This window comes from Dioscorea cayenensis, chromosome 11, assembly GCF_009730915.1.
Source record: "Dioscorea cayenensis subsp. rotundata cultivar TDr96_F1 chromosome 11, TDr96_F1_v2_PseudoChromosome.rev07_lg8_w22 25.fasta, whole genome shotgun sequence".
NCBI lineage: Eukaryota > Viridiplantae > Streptophyta > Magnoliopsida > Dioscoreales > Dioscoreaceae > Dioscorea > Dioscorea cayenensis.
Genome location: NC_052481.1, coordinates 5,134,389 through 5,147,768, shown reverse-complemented (window position 1 = coordinate 5,147,768; position 13,380 = coordinate 5,134,389).

The following is a 13,380-nucleotide window of genomic DNA, read 5'->3' as shown; positions in this document are numbered from 1 at the left end:
CCATTTATGGTGAGCACATATGGTTGCCACTGACTAAAATTATAGCTCTAATACCATATTAGGAACAGATCCCTCTAGGGAAGAAACACTACCCTTGGCACCTTTGTGGGTGATAGGTATGTATATATTGATATACATATGTAAAAGTGTATATCTAAAGGTATGTATGAGTGGTATGTATGTATGTCTAAAGGTATATATAAGTATGTATGTATGAGTGGGTGTCTTACCTTCTTTGGCGGTTATTTATTAACCTACCTTGGAGGTTACGTATTATGGTTAAAATAGTATCAAACCCTATATATTAGGTTAGGGCTATTAGGTTTTGATTAATAAGTCCATGTAATATAAAATAATGGATTAGTCAGAACCTACTCCTAGGTAAGATGACTTAGTGGTATAGCTTGTCATAGTATTCTCTCTTTCCATATAAGGAAACCCCTTGTAACCATTTGGAGTATGAATGAAAGAGATACTTCTTTGGTAAATAGCTTTGGTGCTCTTGCTCTTGTTCTCTTATCCTCTCCGTAAATACCTAACCTTCTTCCCTTGCTTTCATTGCTTCACTCTGATAATTCTCACAGCCTCTTAATTGTAAGAGAGCCCTACCCCCATCTACAGTGGTACTAGAGCCCGAAAGGTAAGGATATGGAGGGGTAAAAGCCCTCTACTGCTTCTCTTATCTAAAATCATGTAGTTTTAGTATGAAGTTTTTATTTCTCTTTACATGTTTTAAGAATATATGCTTTTATTTTCACTAGCAAGAGCTTCATAAATCTTGTGCTTCATCAAGTAACATAGCTCTTTTTAAGACAAGATGAAGTGTTGATTATTTCTCTCTAAGAATAGGTAGTGAGTGGCCGCTTGAAGGGTAGGGACCCGTGTTAAGGCTCGGTGACCGAAATAAGAGAGAATAATCATTTACTAATATTGTTTTCTTTAGAGTGAATCTCTATGATGCTTGGTCCCTAAGACAATTGAAATACTGCTAATCTTATATCAAGATAATTGAGACAAATTTCTGTGATGCTTGGTCCCAAGACAACTGAAATACCGCTGATCTTATATCAAGATAATGGGAATTAAGAATTATTGAAGTAAAGGCTGAAAAAGAAAACTAAGCTTGTGTTCTTTTCTTGTGTAATTGGAAATAATATTAAAACTTGATATCAAAACTATATTGGAGAAGAAAGAGAGGTCCTTATCATAAAAATTTGAAAGTCTCCAACAACCTGTAAGAGTTCTTTAAGTTTGGTTAAAAAAAAATTACAAAAGTTGTTAATAGTAGTAAGAAGTAATATTTATTATAATCTCGTTTTTGTAACAATAATTATTTCCAAGTTTAGTAGCAATAATTAATTTTAAGTAGTAATATTTCTTATCAAGTAGTATTTCATTTAAACTAGCAATAATTATTAATAAGTAGTATTTTTATTTAGCAAGAATTACTATAAAAAGTAGTAATAATTATTATCAAATACTTTCGCAATACTTATTACTTTTATTAAAAAAAATTATTAGCATGATGTTTAGCAATACTAATCAATGTTTATTAATCTTAGCAATAATGCTTAAATCTTTTAGCAATAACTATTAGAAAAATTATAGCAAAAATGCTCACAAACATAGTAATACTTAATAAAATAATCTATCAAAACAAAATATACTGTGAACACAAAAGAATTAAGTATTTTAAAACTAGTATATTCCATAGAAACAACTAATAATAAAATATAATAACAATTTAAAATCTTAGACGAAATTAGAATATTTGCATTAGCTACTAGTATATTGAAGCAAAACCATCAAAATATCGTAGGAATATTAACTAAATTAGATTATATCAAAACTGTCTTAGAAAATTAGATTACAAGGCAAGTGACTCTTAAAACATTAGAAGTTATTAATAGAGAACTTAGTCACCTAAAAACTATGGTAGAAAAAATCTATAAAATACAAGTAGAATTATCAAAACATATAAAGAAGATAATAGGAGAAAAAACATGCTAGGCTTAACCTTAGAATAAGAAATAGAAATGTTAAATACACAACTTATCAAAGTAGAAAATGAACATTGGGAAAAAAGATATTTACAACATATAGCTTGAAAATCTATAGAAGTAAGAAGATTAAGAGGTTTAACTTAGGAATCACTTGGAAAAATTAGAAGAAATAAAAAGGGAAATTGAACACATAAATTATATAAACAATATAGAAGCATATCAAATAATACCACATGACTCTTCATGGATTTAATATACTAAGATATATGTTAAAGACAGAAATAGAGTATATAGAAAATAGCTTAAACATAGCCCTAAATGATCATTTTGAAAAATTACATTAAAAAAATGATGAGAAATGATCCCGTATTAAAAAAATTAGAAAATAAAATTAGTAAATTAAATCATAGATTGGAATACTTAAGAGCAGTAGAAAGAATGAGAAATAATAGAGCTACATATTCATTTATAGCAGTTAACTTTCAGTAATGGATATTGTAGAAGAATTTCTTGGAAAAACTAAAGCAATTTTAGATAAGCCTGTAGCAATACTAGACAAAAGAAATAATTCATATAATGAACCACAAGTAATAGGTGAAAAAATAATTATTAGACAAAATAATGTTATAATATTAATGTTAGTTGAAACAATTAGATTATTAAGACATGAAATAAGAAAAGAAAATGGCATAGAGGAAATTACTAAAAAATTTACAAATCTAAAAGTAACTAAGAAAGGTAGATCTCCTTTTGTAACACGGTCAAAAGAAGAATTAAGGAAAACCCCATGAATGAAAGTAGGATTTCCAGATATAACACAATATAAAAATTAAAAATAGAAGACTTATTTAAAAAAGTTATTTATTCTAAGAACTTCGAAGAAGACTCTAACCTAATTTTAGGAAATAAATTAATAAGACTAGATTTTCAAGATTATAGTGTTAAACAACAAGTAATATATTATCATATCAAATTATTAGGAAAAATAATGGATAATTATGGGTTTGAAACTAGAGAAAAATATCTAGAAGAATTGGAAAAAATTAGAACATTTTATGAATAAAAATGCCCTTAAAAATTGTTAGATCAGTGAATAATATTAGAAGGTTAAATTCTTAGAGTTAGACATACTAGGACATTAGAAAAATTGGTACACCAGATGATCAAATTAAAAGGATTAAGGAGAAAAATCTAAAATTAGGACAAGGTGAACAATTATATAAACATGGTATTTTTTTTTTTATTTCCAAAATAAAATATATGAGGGATATGATGAAATGGAAATATGTTGTAATAATAATAATACAAAAATAGTTATTGATTTCTTAACAGCGGAATCTTACAAGAAATTAGTAAAAGCTAATTACTCCTTAGTACATTTAGGATTAATGTTATTTACTATAACAAGATTACATAGATTGGGATTAGGAACTAAATTAGCACTATCATTAGTAGGTACTAGATAAATAGAAAATATGGCTTAAGCCTAGATAGCAAAAGCTGAGGTAGATATGACAATAATTTTGAAATAACTTATATGCTCCCAGGGATTTTTAGTAATACTAGATACATTATATGAAAATATTAAACTAGTAATAAAATCTAAGGGATATAATATGACTAATACAAAACCTAACATATTACTTACAAAGATTTTTATTGGGAAAATATCGAAAATATCAAACAATAGTGAAATAAGATATATTGTTAGTAATGATAAAATTATAAAAATCTTAGGGTCACAAGGAATTAAAGCATATCCAACTAAAATGTATAGCTCAGAAAGTTTATCAAGGATAGAATGGAAATTAACTAATATATCAACACATGCAATAGCAGAACCATCAGATATAAAATATTATGAATATGAAAATGGGTTAGTTAGTTTTAAAACATAAACCTATAATAAAAATGTTAAAATTGAAGAGATTATTGATGAATAAGATGACCAATTAAATCTTGATTAATGGAAAGCTTAATAGAATAGTTATATCCTAATTATGATTGGGAAGAAGATTTCTTAGAAATACCAACAGATATAGATGATGTGCATTTCCTAATAGAATGTAGATATGAATATAATGAGTATCCTAAAAAAAGTAAAAGTAGAAGAATATCTTTTAGCAAAAGAAGAAGAAATTGCTAGGAAATTAGAGGATATAGATATTAATGAATTAATAAAAAATCAGGGATAGTAAAAAACTATGATGACATACTCATGAATGTGCAAAGTGTAGAAAGTAATAATCAAGCAAGTTTTAGTAATAATCACGCAAGTACCAGTTCATCTAGCCCATCAAGGTTAATAACTACTGAAAGTGATTCAAGAACAACACAATATCTTAGACAACAAAGTAGTTATGAGTTTTATAATTATCCAAAACAATCTTATAAAACTTTTAACATAAGAGAAAGACCAGATCCCTTAGAAGTAGTAAGAAACATGGCACAACAAAATTATCATGGTAGTATGCTAGTAATAAGTATAGTACATCCTCAAAAATAGCCTGAATTATTAGATGGATAGGAATCTGATGCTATTAATGCATTAGAAAGATTACCATATGCGTTCGACAATGTAGGAATAGTAAATTTTGTAGAAAATCTATTAGGCACAACTGTTAGAAATATGATAAATAGTTGAAAAATAAACTTTCCAAATGATTACTAGCATTTAATAGGCATGGCAGATAATCCATATAATATTATAACTCTAATTAGACAAGTTATACTAGGAACATATCCCTCTAGGGGAGAAACACTATTACAAGACATAGCTACAAGAGATTTTGAAAGATTGCATTTAGATAGTTTTAATGATATTATAAAATTTAGCCAAAGCTATATAACTTTAGCTGCAAATACCAGAAGAGCATTCTCAGGACCAAAATTAACTAAAAAATGGTTTAGCAAGTTATTAAAACCATTAGAAGATTTAATTTATAAAGCATAAAGAGACCAAGGTAATGAAAATGTCATAGGAATAGGACCAACTATTTTATTTACTTTTAATTATATAAAAGAAAAATGCTTAGAAAATGAGGCAAATAGACAAATAGCAAGTTACAATTATTGTAATAAAATATATGTACCAACGGTATATAGAGAAATATAACCTAGAAAAAGACTAAAACGTAGCACATATTATAAAAAAGGAAGACCTAGAGCAAATCATGTAAAGAAATTTAAAATTCATAAACCACCTGTAAAATGTAAATGTTTTATATGTGGTGATGTAGGACATTATGCAAGACATTGTACTAAAGATAAAGTTAAAAAGGAAAGGTTAAATATGTATCAACAGTTAGAATTACAAGATGAAGTAGACATAGTAAACGTAGAAAGTATTGATACTGCTAATGACAGTGATTTATGTAGTATATTTGGAGGAGAAGAAAATAAGTTTACTGAAGAAAGTATCTTTTAGAATTTAATCAAGTTTTTGGTGATATAGAACCAATGGATAACGGATGGCTTACAGTTTAGATAAAAATCCTAAATTTCTTTTAGAAACATATAAGCAGAAATTAGATAATAGTTGTACACATGAATTTATAAATCATAAATTAAATTTTAAACAAAAATGTGATATTTGTTACAATTTCCATATCACTAAATATAGAACAACATGTAATAGGTGTGAATTATCTTCATACAAATTATGTGCAAAAGAATGTTGTAATCATATAATTAGTCAAATAACTATTGAACTAGTAGTTACTCAGATACAATCAAATGATAAGAAGGTAATAGACCAATTAATAAAATAATTGAACAATTAGCAAGAGACAACAAAAGAATAGAATTATTAAAAAAGAAAATGTTGAGTTAAAAGAAAAATTATCTTATTTTGAAACCAAAGGAAAAGGAGATATAATTACGGAAGCAATTGAAGAAAAATTAGAAAATTAAGAAGAATTAGTAGAAAAAAAAAGGAGGAAATAGCTTTATCTCAAAATACTTATGGTAATAACAATCTTTTAAATTTAGATTGTACCATAGAATTTAAAAATGGTTTTAAGGTTAATGTAAAAGGTATTATAGATATGGAGCAAGTAAATGCTATATTTCTCCAGATTTAATCCCTTCAAGGTATATAGAAAATGCATTATACACTGCAGAAGTAAAAGATGCTTTTGGTAAAATAACTATATTAGAAAAGAAACTTGTAGATTGCACAGTAATATTTAATAATATTAAGTATCCTTTACCATTTGTATGGGTCAAACCAGCATTAGGTAAAAAAAAAGCAGCCAGACTTTTAATAGGAATGAATTTTATAAAACATAGAAATTGTGGACTTATAGTCCAAGGAGAAAAAATTACTATATGCAAACATATGGATAGCATTTTAACTTCATCTATAATTAATAATGCGTAGTATCTTATGGAAGAAATAATTCCAAAAGAAGTAGAAATCTATGAAGAAATCAATTTGGAAATAAAAAATGACCCGATAAAGAAAAAATTAGAACCCTTAATAGAAAAATTGAAAACCGATGGAACTATAGGAGAAAACCCTGTCAAAAATATTTGTAGAGTTAATATTATTTGTAAATTTAGAAATTATAAATCCTAACTTAAGGTTAACATGTCCTGTAATCAAAGCAACTTCCTATGAACAAGAAGAATTTAAAAAACATATGAAAGAGTTAGAAGAGTTAAAACTAATCACTAAAACTCAAAGTCCACATAGAACTAGAGCATTCATAGTTAATAAACATAGTGAAATTACCCGAGGAAAAAGTAGAATGGTATTTAATTATAAGAGATTAAATGATAATACAAAAGATGATAAATATCCACTTCCAAATAAAGAATCTCTAATAAATAAATTAAAAAAACCTTTATATCTATAGCAAATTTGATCTAAAATCTGGATTTTGGCAAGTCTCTTTAGCAAAAGAAAGTAGACCTTGGACTGCTTTTATTACTCATAATGGACATTACAAATGGGTTGTTATGCCTTTTGGCTTAAAAAATGCTCCATAAGTATTCCAAAGAAAAATGGATGATATGTTTAGAAAATATGCAGATTTTATAATAACCTATATAGATGATATATTGGTTTTTAGTAAGTCTGTAAAAGATCATGTGCAAAATTTAATTATATTCTTTAAAAAATGCCAAGAGAATGGTTTAATATTATCTGAAAAGAAAATCAAAATGGGAAGTAGAAAGATTGAATTTCTTGGTGTAATATTAGGGCAAGGAGAAATCTATCTCCAAAAACATATAGCCTCTAATATTTTAAAAAGGCCAGATAAATTAGAAAATTTGAAACAAATTCAATCCCTTTTAAGAAAATTAAATTATGCTAGAAATTTTATACCAAATTGAAGTCAATTAGCGAGACCATTATATAATAAAACTAAACAAACAGGAAAAAGACATTTCAATAATGAAGACATAAATTTAGTTCATCAAATTAAAGACAAGATAAGAAATTTAAAACCATTAGAATTTCCTCCCCCTGGTAGTTACTTAATTATTGAATCAAATGGACAAATAGGCAAAGGGGGAGCTATATTAAAATATAGACCTACTATATTTTCTAGTATAAAAGAAGAAAAAAATAAATAGATATGATAGTGGAGCATATTAAACAAAAGTAACTGCAATAGATGCTAAAATTATAGCAGCAATAAAAGCAATGAAAAAATTTTAATTATTTATTATATTAGAAAAAAAGTTTTACATTAAGGACCGAATGCCAAGCAATAGTAGCATTTTATAATAAAAAATCAGAAAGCAAATTATCAGAAAATAGATGGGTAAAATTTATAGATTACATAATAGGTAACAAGTTCCAAGTCACAATCGAACATATAAAAGGAAATCATAAATTCTTAGCAAATAAATTGTCAAGAATAATTAGAGAAACTACTTGATTTGTCCATATGCGTTGATAAAAACGGGGATTACAAACCCAGTAAATTCCTCTGAGTTTTTGTTACTATGGAAATCAAGAAACCTTTCCCCTATTAAACCCTTGGCTTGTATCTCTGAATGTTTAGAACAATGACTGTGAAGCCAACTTGATCATTCCCGATTCTAAGCATGGGATGGGCTGAGTTGATACTAATTACCTGTAGCAATTTTGTATTAGCTAAATAATCTTTTATTAGCTAACCAGGCTCTCTTTATTTTTGCATATGGACAAGAATAACTTTCCTTTAGAACCAACCCTAAAACTTCATGTTTTCCCAATAGGATCAAGCTTTCGTTTCAATACACCTCTGCTGATCACTGGTCATCAACATATCCTCTTGGATAACATTTGGGCCTCTAGAAATAATCCAAAAAGTCTCATACCAATTCTCCATTCTCTTAGCACTTATTTTCATAATAGAAATAAATTCCCAAGCTCAAGTTCCACAAACCTAAATCTTTTGTCCTCATCAAGAATCTCTTCTCAAGTCCTAAAGCTACATACAGTAGAGTACTTCATTGAACAAAAAAGAAAAATCACAGTTCTTGAAACATAGGTAAAAATCTTGAAAAAAAACCTAGAAAAAGAATTAGCAGAAAAAATTTAAAAAACAGAAGAATTAAAAGAGTTTATTGAAAAAATAGAAAAAGAAAAAGAAGAAAAGTTTTAAATATTTTCTGAAAAAATTAGTGAAGTAAAAGAAAAAAAATTTGAATTAGTTATGCAGAAAGAGCAAGCACAACAATTAGTTAAACAAACTACAATGCGACAACTTCTTCAAACTGAAGCCCAAATCCTTGATGGACTCGCTTTAGGAAGAATGCTAGTAAAGATACCGGATGTCTTTGTGAACAAGGTTTTGGACCATACCCTGATAATCACGCCATCACATCAAGCTTATTTTATTTTGCCGACACGAGCCTTATTAACTTCCTATGCCGTATGATGGTATTACTAGCGTCTTAACTCCTGGTGAACTTTAACAGCAGCTCCATTTATGGCGAGCACATATGGTTGTCACTAACTGGAAGCGTAAGCATATGCACCTACATTGCCAGCTTATCCTTGAGACACCTATTATGAAGGTTTATACTGCTCCAAACCTTCCTTTTCCTATTTACTCACCATTCCCTAATCTACACATGACCATGGGACCTACTATCCTTCACATGAAGAAGATCAACTCATGGGCCAAAGCCTATTCTTTCGGAGATAGTGATCTCGCCAACATGCCTAGTGATGAATTAATGCTTGATACCGACTCCTTGACGGAACAAAACATTGTCAATCTCATGGAAGCCTAGTTAATTTGTCGATCATTTCTTGGCCTCTTTTGTGTGTAGGTGAGGATTTTTTGTGTGTGAGTGATAGGTATGTATGTACATGCATTTGTGAGAGTGTATGTCTAAAGGTATGTATGAGTGACATGTATGTATGTCTAAAGGTATATATAAGTATGTATGTATGAGTGGGTGTTGTTAGTGCAACCGCATTATTTAATTAGCATGATTTGATACCAAGGCAAGATGACATGGCAACCATGGTGACAAGGCATAATTGATGACATGGAAAGCATGGTGACATGGCAAGGAGACTTGGCTTGCAAGGCAAAACATCTTCAAGATCCTGGTGGAATTATTTTTTAGTATGTCTATAACTTGGAGGAAAAATATCTTGAATATCTTGGTGGAGATTCTTGGTAATATATTACAACTTGAAGACAAGATCATATCAAGACCATATTTAGGTGATTTGATTGAAGACTAAATATGGATGGAGCTTAATTGAAGAAATACCTATCAATGGTATGATTGAAGAACTATTGATGATATGATTTGAAGAGACCTTGATGAACATTGATTGAAGTCTATTAAGGGAAGATTTGAGGACCAAACTTGGGTGAATTGAAGATCAAGTTTGGAGAATCTTTGAAAACCAAACTTGGAAGGTTGAAGACTAAGTTTGGCAAGTTTCATGAAAACGCACAAGGACATGCGCCCCTTGCGAGGGGACTGCATGATGAGGAACTGAGGAGGTAGAATAGTTATCGGCAGTCAGGATCAGGAGATTTGGCTGCATCGACTCAGACTAAGCATGACCGGGAGATTGATGGGTCTTGAGGTCATCCGCAAAGTAACCAGAACTCAGTCAAGTCAGCAGTCAGGGCCATGTTGCAACTTATGTTACAACAGGAGTTGCAACAGCTAATTTCGGAAGGTTTTTAAATTAGTAACCGTGGAGATTCTAAAAGAAGTATGTGCTATATTTGGGACATTGAGGCGTCTATATAAGCTACCTTGCTCGTAAATTGTAAGTGTGACTCGTGGAGGAGAATGTGTGAGCACTAGACAATCTAAAGAGGGTAGTGATTTTTATTGTTTTGAGAGTGTGAGTGGCAAGTGTTTGTACTCATATATTTTTATCTCTTTTAGTGGATTGTTTATCTCCGGGCTTGGCCCCCTAGACGTAGGTGAGTAGACGCCGAACTGGGTTACCAACATCGTGTGTTTTTTTCTTTGTTGGTTTAAGTGAGATTTCCATGAGTGTTTGAGTGTTCCCTAAAACCCACAAACCACACCGAAGGAACTAACAAGTGGTATCAGAGCCTTGGTCATCGTGTTCGCTTTGGTTTCAAAGTCGGTGAGGTCCTAACAAGTTCTATTGATGGCCGAAAAAGAAGGAGCTTCCGTCACACGACCACCGTTGCTTAATGGATCCAATTATCCATATTGGAAGCCACGCATAAAAGCTTTTATCAAATCCATTGATGAGAGTGCATGGATTGTTGTAGAAGAAGGATGGTCTCCTCCTACTCTAGTTGATGAAGACAAGAACGAGATCTTAAAAAAGAAAAGTAATTGGAGGATTGAAGACATGCGTAAAGCTAATGCTAATGGGAAGGCTTTCAATGCAATTTTTGGGGGAGTAGATGAGAAGTAGTTCAAGTATATTGCAACATGCGAGTGTGCCAAAAAGTCTTGGGAGATTCTTTAAACCATTCATGAGGGCACCAACTTGGTAAGAGAATCTAAACTTCAAATGTTGACAACCATGTTTGAAAATCTCAAGATAGGAGAAGATGAGACCATAGCCATGTTCAATGCCAAATTGATGGACATTTCAAATCAAGCCTATCAGCTCGGCAAGGAGTACTTGGATAAAAAACTAGTCCGAAAAACTCTTAGATCACTTCCAAGAAGATTTGATGCAAAAATCTCGGCAATAGAAGAAGCGAGAGACATATCAACTATAAAACTGGATGAACTGATGGGGTCCCTGCAAGCATATGAGATGAATCTCAATCCTGAAAGAAGAGTAGAAGATATAGCCTTGAAGGTTGAAACAACAAAGCAAAAGGAGTTACAAAAGGCTGTTGTAACAGAAGATGAAGATGAAGAAGATAAAGAATTTGTTTTCTTGTCAAGAAAGATGCATGACATGATCAGAAATACAAGACACAAGGCAAGAAATTCCAAAGAAAAGATGGTTTAAATAAAGAAAAGGAAGAAGTCGAAGATCATCGCATAAAGGTCAAGTGTAGAGAATGTGGTGGCTTTGGGCACTATCAATCCGAATGTGCTAACACTCTCAGGAAGAAAGGAAAGTCATTGAATACTAGATGGACTGATGATTCATACGGCAACTTGGAGGAAGAAAATGAAGGAAGTCTAAGTAACCATCATACATCTTTTCCTGCTGTGATGAATGGATCCACGCTTGTTGCAGAATATGTTGCAACATCAACTATAACATCCACTTAAACTGACAGTGAGTACAATGAGATAGTAGAAAATGATCTTCTCACAAGTTATAAACTCATGATGAACAGATTCAACGAGATGGTGAAGCAAAATCAACGATTAGAGGAGGAGTTGAATGATTGCAAAGAAAAGTTGCAACATGCTGAGAAGACCTTGACCTCCATAAACTAAGGCAAAGCCAAGCTTGATGAGATTCTATCTGTTGGTAGAACAAGCAAAACCCGATATGGTATTGGGTATGTTGGGGAAACTTCAAAAGTCAAGACAAAAAGTTCAGGAGTTATGTTTGTCAAGTCAATTGCCCAACAAAACATTAAAGAAAAGCAAGTCAAAGCAAGGGAAAAACCAAAAAGTGAAGTTCCTGCAAGCTTTCATTATGGAGAGACTGGCCACATAAGACCCAAGTGCAACAAATTGAAAGAAGACTTGAAAAGTTGAAGAATAGTTGGACATGAGTAGGCAATCATTAAAAGGAAAGTTAGAGGGAAGACTATTATAATAAAAAAATTGTGGACTCGAAAAGATGAAGTGCCAAGAAAAGATGTAGAGTGCTCCAATTCAGATCAGAAGATGACAAAAGTGATGATGAATTCTGCACCACCAGGTTATAACCAAAGGCTCATTGACCGAGGACCCCAAAGGTCAACAAGTAAGACACCCTTATGGGTGAAAAATCATGATCTCTGTGATGAGTGTAAAAAAAAAGAAAAGAAAAGGAAATTAAAAAAAGGAAAGGAAATATTGAAAAAAATAATAAAAAAGGGGTAAGTTTCCTTATTGGCAGTTATAGAATCATATGAAGAGGCACCAGTGTGGTTACAACTTTTCAAAAATAAAAATGGAATTTTTCTTTTCAAATCCTATTTTTCAAATCCCAAACCTCAAAAGAAGAGAAGAAAGAAGGGAAACGAAGATGAATGTGAAAAGTGTAGCTCAAAGAGTTCTATAGAAGCAAGAAAAGGCTTGCAAATTATCACAGATCATGGAAACTGTAAAAAGCTCTTCTCTTGTTGAAGCATCAGAAGTTTTTATCCATGCCTATTGGTTCATGCGTAGCTCTAACACCTTTGTGAGAAGAAGCTCCAATACCTTTGAAGAAGAGCAAAGAGATCCCATGGAGTTGTTCAAAGAAGAAAGAAAGGCCGGAAAATCAAATTCAAAGAAGAGATCATCCAAGGTATTCCATATGCATGGATCTCTAATATGTTTCTAGGAATCTTCAAGAAAGGAGAGAAGAAGAAGAAGATGGAAGTTTAGAGAGAAAGACCTTTCAAGATGAACCCAGAAGCTAGCAAGAAGGATGAATCAACAGCTGCAACTGAAATAGAAACTAAAGCACATCAACGCAAGCAGAAGCAGGTTTCTAAAGATATTAAAGAAGAAAAGAAAATGAAGGCTTAAAAGAAATAAGATAGCAAAGAGAAGAGTCCAATGGTTGAAAAAGAAAAACAAGAGTCTGAGGAGACATATGAAAGTAGGTGTTCAAGCAGTAAAGAGGATCTTGAGGAGATTGTCAGAAAAACTATTAAAGAATTAAAGAAGACTAGAGACCAGAGAAAAACTCATACTATGTTGCAACGGTAGTTGTAACACCAGATGCAACACCTGAGAGTTCACATAGTTCAGAAAATATTCCTTTGCAAGCAAGAGTCCAACAAATTTCGAAGAAGAGGAAGATTGCACC